Here is a 9441-nt window from a genome sequence, read left to right as displayed (position 1 = left end):
GCATTATGATTTATTTAATTATCAGTTCACCTCTCACAATAAACTTTGAGGCCCTCCAAGGCAGGAATCTTATTTTCATTTACGAACCCAGGTGTCCAGCACAGGGCCCATCGTGGGTAGGTGCTGTCCTTCTTTTTCCTCGGGCTGGCCCTGGTGTCTATATTACATGGAGGATAACCAGAGCTGGATGACCAGAAACACTATATTTTGCTGTGGAAGGGTCAAGAATGTTCCCCTTCAGAGAAAAATTCTGAAGAATACACTGTTTGTATTGAAGTAATCCCAGAATTCTGCTCTGTTTCTAATTAACTCTGAAAAAGAAGAACATGGTGGACAGATTAAAGTAATATCCTTACTCAAAACCAAAGTTATTAAAAACAATAAACCTTAAATAGATAGCAGAAGAGTTCACATTTCAATAGAAAAGAGATCCAGTGGGTTAAGAGTGAACAAAGACAATAGGCTCAGCAGATTGAGTGCTGGCCTGCCAACCAAAGAATGAACAAAGGCAATAAATGTGAACACCCAAACCTTCAGAGAAATGACAGGAACTAATACTGAGAGTTGGCCTGGAAGTTCCAAGTTGTCCGTTTCTACTAGTTTTTACCTGGACCAAATATTGCTTGAAGGAAACATATGAGCCAGTCCTCAAAAAGTGCTACCTGATTTAATGTGATTTGTTGTAATGAACTCCAAACTTTTAAAGAGAAACTAAGTATGTGAGAAAATATTTAAATAAAAAACAGTGAAACCAAAGTGTAAAAAGTGCTCTCTCCCTGCGCCATCGTATGGATGATTCTTTGTGTCAACTTGACTGGGCTAAGGGATGCTCAGACAGCTGGTAAAACTATTTCTGGAGGTGTTTGGGAGGGTGTTCCTTGGAGAGAGATTTGAATCAGCAGAATGAATAAAGGAGGTTGCCCTCATCAGTGCAGGTGGGCGTCATCCAATCCATGATGGTCTAAAAAGAACAAAAAACTGGGGGAAGGGTGAGTTTGCTCTCCGCTAGAGCTGGAACATCCATCTTCTCCTGCCCAAGGATGACAGCATTCCTGGTTCACAGGCCTTTGGATTTGGACTGGAGCTTTTCTTGAGCCTCTAGTTCTGTCCTTATCTGGTTAGGTAGTTCCTGGTTGAACAGGAAGATCACTAGCCAGCTCTGGCTCTCATTCAGAGGTGCCTACAAATCCTTAAGACCTGAATGTGAAACTCAAGGCTTTCCTGGGCCTCCAACCAGTTCCTTATAATAAATCTCTATCTATTTATCATCTATCTATCTCCTGTTGGTTCTGTTTCTCTATAGAACCTTGACTACTACATAAAAACACTTTTAAAACTCCCTTATGAATATATTAGATGTTTGTTTAAATCAGTCAATGAGGAATTCATAGTATGTGAAAATGTTTCTTTTAACTTACAGCTAACCTGAAACCACTTTTTTTAAAGGTTTTATTTATTTATTTTTAGAGAGAGGGGAAGGGTGGGAGAAATACAGGGAGAGAAACATCAATGTGTGGTTGCCTCCCACTGAGGACCTGGGCTGCAACCCAGGCATGTGCTCTGACTGGGAATTGAACCAGCAACCCTTTGGTTCGCAGGCTGGCGCTCAATCCACTGAGCCACACAAGCCAGGGGCCTGGAGTCACTTTTTAAAGCTTTACTCAGAACTATTGGAGGAAAAGAACTGATGGCCAGAGCATAGAGAACTTACTGCATAAAAGTCTACAGGTATAGAATGTGCACCTTTTAAGGGGTCCAAAATGTTGGGAAGCACCCTGTCTGGTTTCAGGAACTGTAAACCCACCAACAGGCAGGAGGGCCCCAAGGCTGGAAATAATCAGGGAGGCCTTGGAGAAACAGGCCACTGAGGAGATGGTAACCTGTCCCCCCCCGGCAGGGGCTATGCCCCTGCCTCCCTGCTTGACCCTGTGATGGTCACTTGTTAATGACTGGTAAGACCCCTCGATGGAAGGGGCAACTTAAGCCAGATATCAGCTGGTATGGGCAGCAGACAAGGAATTGGGGGACACGAAGAAAGGACAAAAAGGCCTTCACCCCTCAGCTTGGCTTGGACATGGCCAGAGTCCTCATTTTATCTGAAATAAGTTTTCTTGTCTCTTGATGGTTCCCTCCCACCCTCCTGCAACACCCCACCCTCCTATGCCCCACCCCACCCCCATCCCCACCCCCCAGGCTCGTAACAATACCAGAGACAGTCCTAAACCAGTTCTGGCAGTTCCCAGAGAAATCAGGCCTTAAAGTAAATTCTTTAAAGTGTGCTTTGTTTTTCCCTCAGAAGCTCTAGCCAGCTCATGCTGGGAAGGAAATTTACATTATTCACATACCCTAACCCTATATCCTTGGGCACTCTTGTGTTTACAACCACTCTCATGTTTAGTCTTCTCTCTCATTTACTAGTCTCCTCTCGGACCCTGTAAATCGGTGTGTTCCTGCCATTTGTTTTCTTCAAAACATCACCTATTCTCTGTAAACAATTACATACTGATGTCATGGGATAACGTGTGCAGTCCTGTTACCCAGCCCCACTGATAACCTTTTCAATAAAAGCCTCTGAACAAAGGGACTCAGGGTCTTCCCCATGACGGGGGAGTGCCACGTCCCCTCTCCTGGCAAACTGAGAAGTGTTTGTGACGACTTGTGTTTATTCCCCCATCCGTGACACGCTCCGGATGGGCTCTGTGGGACTCAGAGCCCTGCTCCCATCTCAGCTGGCCCCGGACAGTAACCCTCAGATCCTGGAGCGCCGCGCTTCTCGCAAGGTGCTCCGTTCCCCACGGCAGCTGTTGCCCAGACCGGGATGAGTGGCCACCCTCAGCGCTCCCCACTCCCCCACATGATACGTGACACCAAAGGGTGAAGTTCATGCATCTCAGCCATGGGCTCTGGTCACCTGAGCTGGCAGGCCTCTGGATCCCTGGGTACAATGATGCAGTGGAGAAAGGGGCTATGAAGGAAGGGGGCAGGCACAGACTTCACCCACAGCTCAGAGCACCTCCGGGGGGGGGGGTGCTAGCCCTTCTCCCTGTGGCTATAGAGTCCTGACTTCGGCTGCACTCCTCTGTGTGCTCACCTCTTCCAAGTGATCAAGGTTCACCTCAACTCCAGCTTCTTCCAACTGTCACCGTTTTCACTCATGGACCTCCCTGGTGGGGACAGGCCTCCCTCCACCTACAGTGTCAAGTCAGCACTGGGCAGACAGAAGGAGGGCAACTCTCAAGACACAAAAAATAATGGCCTGATCCAGCCTCCAAGGTGGGATGGATTATTATAAAAGACCACTTTCCAGTGGAAACCTTTGTTTCCTCACTGGGTCCTCGGGCCCCAGTTCTCTTTGTGCCTCTTTGCCAATGTCAGTGGGCAAAGAACATAAGAGTATATGTGTAAGTGTGTGTGTGTACATATACACACATGCGTGCGTGTACACTCTGGGTTAGAAAAAACCTCACAGAATTCAACCACACAGAGCCTTAGTCAGACTTTTTGAAGATTATACAAGAAAAAAAGCAAATCATGTTGAAAGGAACTGATGTCAAAAATTTGGTAATATTTTAAAAATCACACACAACTTCCAGCGCTGCGGTGAGATCAGCACTACTTAATGGTGACCCAGAGGCAGTGCAAAGATCCCCATCAAAGGTGATGAACATTACCATCTTTTGCCGGTAGAACAACGTAGGTTTGAAATAAAGAAAGTGGCTGGTCAGTATAAGCACTCTAATGACTCACGGTTAACAGAGTTATCTGAGAATGGTTAAAGCAACATTCTTGTGGGGAAGTAGGTGGGATGGATACAAGCAGCTGTTAGGATATCTATCTGTCTATATCATATTATAACATATGCTTAAGCCAGTGGAATTGGGTTATTCTGTTAATAGCACTCAAACTGATTCCTAACTGATGCACTGTTCCTCAGAGATTGTGGCATTGCATCACCAAGTTTACATATATATAGACCACAAAACACTAAATGAACAAATGTATGGTTATAGGGATCAATTTGTAAGCCACTCTCAGTTCCCAAGAGGAGCCATAGTAGTCAGAAGGCCAGCTTTGAACTAACGATAATCAGAGAATATTCCCAAATGACCAAGATGAAAGCCAGATTGCAGCCTCATTCCTTTGTGCAGCACAGGTGGAGTTAGTTCTCTAGGGCAGTAGCTTGAGAATATGGCAGGACTGAGACGAGGTGACTCTTTAAAGATGGGCGAGATTGGAGCAAATTTGAATGATGAGAGGGAAGACTTGGTGGGAAGACGGATTAAAGACAGGTGGAAATTAATTAATGGAGGAGGTCAGAGGAAATGAGGGGCAATGGGTTGGAGGAAGGGGTGTGTCTTTGAAAGACAGACGGCAAGGATGGATCAGGATAACTTCACCATTCACCTCTGCCACCTGCGCCATATCGGTACTTCTGCTATTGCTGCTTTGCTGTCATTATCACATCAGCTCCAGGACCATGTTTAGAAAAGCTGCGAGCCACATCTGGGTACCTCTCAAAAGTGTCTGAGGATCCTCATGTTGGGAACTCCAGCTCCCCACAGTTTTCATATCCGGGAATATGGAAATAATGACAGCAAGGAGTGAATTCTGGTTCCCTTAGAGGCCATGCCAATCTACTCCACTCGCCAGCTGAGAGGAATGCTCCCAACCTCCCCAGTGTTCATATAAGCTTCCTACCTTTTGCAACTTGTGGGCAGCAGCAGCTGGAGCACCTGACGTGAAGTAGATAGACCAGGTTCTCCCCCAAACTTGTCATGTGACTTTAAACAAATCTGAGCCTCAGTTTCCTTTACTAGTAAAATTTGACTAATTCTTACACTGCCTTCTCTTCAAGTTTGTATGTGAAAGGAATTTGCAAACTCCCTCATGCAGGTGTGATTTTTTTTTAATTATTGCAGGAACCAAGTCTTCCGAGTCCTGTAAAATCTGCTCCCTTCCTATCTTTCCTATTCCTTAACTGAATTGCATGATAGTCTATGACCCCTTGTTTCCAGTCTAGGTCCCCTCCAGTCCGCTCCATCATGTTGTCATTCTCCGCTTTCTAAACCACACATCTGGCAATGATAACCCTATAGTTATTAGAACAATGATAATGATGAGAGCTAACATTTACTGTGTGTTTGTTTACTGTGTATATTTTCCATGTACTTTGAGACTTCTTAAACCGCTAGTCTTCAGAATTAAAGTCAAACTCTTTAGCCTGGCACCCCTTCGTGGTCTTATTCCTGTCTTCTTCTCTAACCTAGGTATTCATCCCTCCCATGGGTGAACACAGGTCTTTCCTCACATGTTATGTCATTTTATACTTCCTCTTGTTCTAATGCAGTCCGATTCATCTTTTTAACTTGGCCCTAACTTCACCTCCCACTGAAAAGCCTTCCTTGCCCTTGACTGAACAATCTGGCTGAATCCCTACAACCCTATCCTGTGCTCCCACATAGAGCACTCCATGCCCAGCATTTATCAAATGCTTTGCCATTGCTCTTTGATTCTTCTTTGTTCACCTCACCAAATTCAATGCCTGGCTCAGAGTTGAAACTCAACTAATATCAGCTGATTGAATGAATCAGAATTAGCTAGAGAGCGGATTTAAGAAGAATACTAGCCCTGGCTGAGCTCCAGAATCACTTGGTTTACTTATTAAAACTATAAATGCCTGAGCCCCAACCTTGGAAATTCTGATTCAGTAGATCTATTATAGAGGCTGAGAGTCCACACTTCACAAATCTTAGTACCTAATTCTAATATACAGTCTCGTTAAAATCACTGTTGTATACCTTTGCTATTCAAAGTGTAGTCAATGAACTAGAATCACCTGAGAGCTTATTACAAATGCAGAATCTCAGGCACCACCCTAGATCAACTGAAACAGAGGCTGCATTTTAACAAGATCCCCAGGTGATTCATGGGTCCATTAGCTTCTGGGAACACTGATGTCTTCCATTGGACTAGTACCATCTACCTCATATTAACTACGAACATTTGTCGATGACATTTGTATATTTGTCAATTTGTAATTTACAAAGCATATAGACTTGCATAGCAGCAGGTGTTCCCAGAACTCTATTTGACCTTTGAAATCCATCCATGATGGGTTCTCAAAACAGATATATGTAAAGACATCCTATGCAGGCAGACAAAGTGTGTGACTATGACTAAATTCACATGATTAACAAACAAGTACCTTCTTGAAGGGTCACCATATTGTCTTTTACATTCTTTTCAGCCCACAGATCCCAAGATTCTTTGATTCATTTTTCAGAGTGTCACTTAAAGTCAATCTGTCATTATATTTTTGAGGAATTTCCAAGTAGGGTGTAACCAAGGCCCGTCTGTGATACTCCTGATCTCACATTGCCAGAATTTCTATCTACCTCACATAGCTTCTTCGATCAACTGAAGGTGGCTTTAGAGGTTCTCTGAGAATTTGAAATAGTGTAATATGAGATAATAATAAATCCTGACTTTATGTGTATAACTTTGAAATAATGCAACTCTCTCTTATTAAAAACAAATCAATCAAGACACAATTTCGAAGCTGGTTATCCAAGTAAATGGTGAAACATTCTTGCCACACGGTGGCGCCACTTCAGCCGACAAACAGAAATCAGTGCCGAGTTTTGTCAGTGTTGTCTGAACCAGGTTGTGATGGTTTACACACACCAGAATTTCTTTGAAAATAGTGGTGGCTTTTATTTAGTGTTTGTGTTTTAAAATCTCTTTAAATATCTTATAATAATGCTTTCCAAACATTCCATTAGCGGTGGTGCTACTGAGAGTGGCTGAAAAAGCACTGCCAAATTAAAACCCCATGATATGTTCTGCTGTTTAACTGGCAGAGGGCATGCCATAAAATATTAGGGATAATAATGAGAATATGGAAAGCAAAAGTATGCTACAGAGGCCGTAGACTGATGTCTTTCTAGGATACATTTCCCTAAGAATTATTCCTAGGGGAAAATGAGCACTGAAAGATGGGTGCTTAAATTCCTGTCGTAAATGGAAAACATTTTTTTATCTTGCGTAATCAGCCACATGGCTGGGAGATTCCTAAAGACCAGATTGAGGCTTAGCTGCTGTTTTGTTTAGCAGTTAGGTCCAGGGACTATGGATGGAGACAATCTGGATTTAAACCTCCTTCCCCCCACTATTTCCCAGTAGTGTGATCTTGGGAGAGTTATTAACTGTCTTATTTCCTCATCTGTAAAATAGGCACATAACAGCACCCAGCTCATAGGGTTGCTGTGTGAGAGCTAAGTGGAGACAATCTAGTAGGGGACAAAGTAAGGGCTCATTAAACTTCAGCCTTCCTCTCCTCCTCAGCATTGCCATCATCCCCGCTCAGGGCTGTGCTGAACCCCCAAGGGACAAGTTCCCATCACCGAGAGAATTCTTTTCCCTTCAACTCTCTTCATATCTGACACAGAACTCCCTGGGCTCATCCTGGAAAACCTCCCTGTTATTCAGTTGTTTATCAATCTCATTTTGAAATCCATGGGAAAACTTTTGGGTTTTCCTAAAATTGTAGGAAAGGCTATTTTATAAAGTCCTGTGGATCAAGGCTGGCAAGATGTTGGCAGAGTCTTCAGGGACCTGACCCTCCCCTTTGCCACGTCCACCCTTCCTTCTCTGGACTTGTCAGACCAGCTCCTCACACAGCTGGAACCATCACAAGGACCTGCCACCCAAGACACAGCGCTCTGTGAGCCAGGCCCAAAGCGCTCCCCCGCCCCCCCCCTTGCATCTCCCCTCAGAGAGCAGGCTCCCGGAAGCATTTCCTCACTCCTCCTCCCCTGAGGACCCCTTGTCATCTTTGGGGAACAGGATATTTTAGAGTAAAAGGATGATAGGGCTAGAGGGCGTTATAGGTACACTTCTCCCTCTTCTTGGAGTGGCATTTGGGTGGTAAGATTGGGAGGGCAATTGTGAGGGCTGGGAGTGAGGTTGCTTCTGATTGGGAGACTCTGGGATCACTCAAGTGGCTGGGCAGACCCAGAAGAGGAAGAGCTCAGCGTCGTCGCTGCCAGGGTTCAGAACCTTTTTACCTGCTCCCCATCAACCTCCTGTTTTGAAAGGTTTTAACTACCAAACTGCACTTTTAAAACAATCTATTAATTCACTCCTCCATTACACACACACACACACACACACAGAGTTGGGTGTATAAACAAAGGAGGGGTTTCGGGGAGGATTGTTGGGGTAAAAGGCAGGACAAGAAATGCAAGCCTCCCACTGGTCTAGGATACCATTGTACTGGCTTAGATGATGCTCTGGAAAGGGCCCTGGAGTCCTGGACAGTTGTTCCTAACACAGTCATCAATTTGCTGTGAGACCCTGGGCCAGTCACTTCTTTTGATCTCAGCGTGGAAAGCGAGGGGGCCTGACAGCATGATCTCTGTGGTCCCAGATGAGCGTCGCCCCCGCAGCCGCCCAGCCTGTATTGCATGCCCTCCGCCTTGCTCAAGTCCCTGACGGATGCCCAGTCTTGTCTTTTCTGTAACTCCTTGCACAACGTCCAGCACAAAGTAGCTGTTTGGTACGTTATGTGTTCAATGAGTAAATAAACAACAAAAAGAGCTGCCCTTTCTGGAGCATCTACTATGCACTAGTGCTGTGCCAGGGACCTTTGTAAACACTATGTGTGGGTATAATTTCGGGAGCACCTTGATGCAGAATTAAAAAAAAAAAACTCTTCATGCAGGAAATTGAGTTGATCATACCTTTCGGTTAATAGCCCATTATTGTCACTGGTCCATGCAATGCTTTTTTTTTTCTGGCTTTATTTTTCCCCCCTCATCACTAATCTTCACCCCTCTTCATCTCCTCTCATAACCATCCATTCTAAGCATCCGATATAGGTCTGTAAATAGGCATGTCTCCCTGTAGAGTATATTCTCTTGTTCTGTGTGTGCTTTTTTTTTTTTTTTTGCTTATGTCCATGTTGTTGTGTGATACATGGGTTCTGCCTCTTCTCTTTTTACCCAACACAGTTTTGAAGACTCATCCACCTTGCTACATGCATGTCTAGTCCATTACCTCTGCCTGCTGCCCGAATTCCACAGCTACAGCTACCACCATGTACTTATCCATTCCTCTGGTGGCAGGAACCTTCAGTACCTCTACTGTCTGCTACCACACACACTGCCAGGACGACACTCCTCGTACATGTCCCCTTGCACACCTGTAAGAGAATTTCTCTGGCTCACAATCCCAGAGCAAGATTGTTGGGTCAGAGGGCACATGCAAATTAGAGATTATAGTCCTAATTTTAGAGCTAAAGAAATAATGCATAGGTTACACACACAGAAGCTGGGGATCTAGAATTTATTTCCAGAATTTTTGCCTCCAGATCCTGGGCTAGTTCCAAGGTGACTATAAATAACTCAATCTGGTCCAATCAGCTCAACAAGTACTCTTCCT

The sequence above is a fragment of the Pteronotus mesoamericanus genome, unplaced genomic scaffold (assembly GCF_021234165.1).
Source record: "Pteronotus mesoamericanus isolate MK-2021 breed Mesoamerican mustached bat unplaced genomic scaffold, CSHL_Meso_final contig_105, whole genome shotgun sequence".
Taxonomy (NCBI): Eukaryota; Metazoa; Chordata; class Mammalia; order Chiroptera; family Mormoopidae; genus Pteronotus; species Pteronotus mesoamericanus.
The sequence above is the reverse complement of the archived record's forward strand: the minus strand, read 5'-3'. Positions refer to the sequence as shown.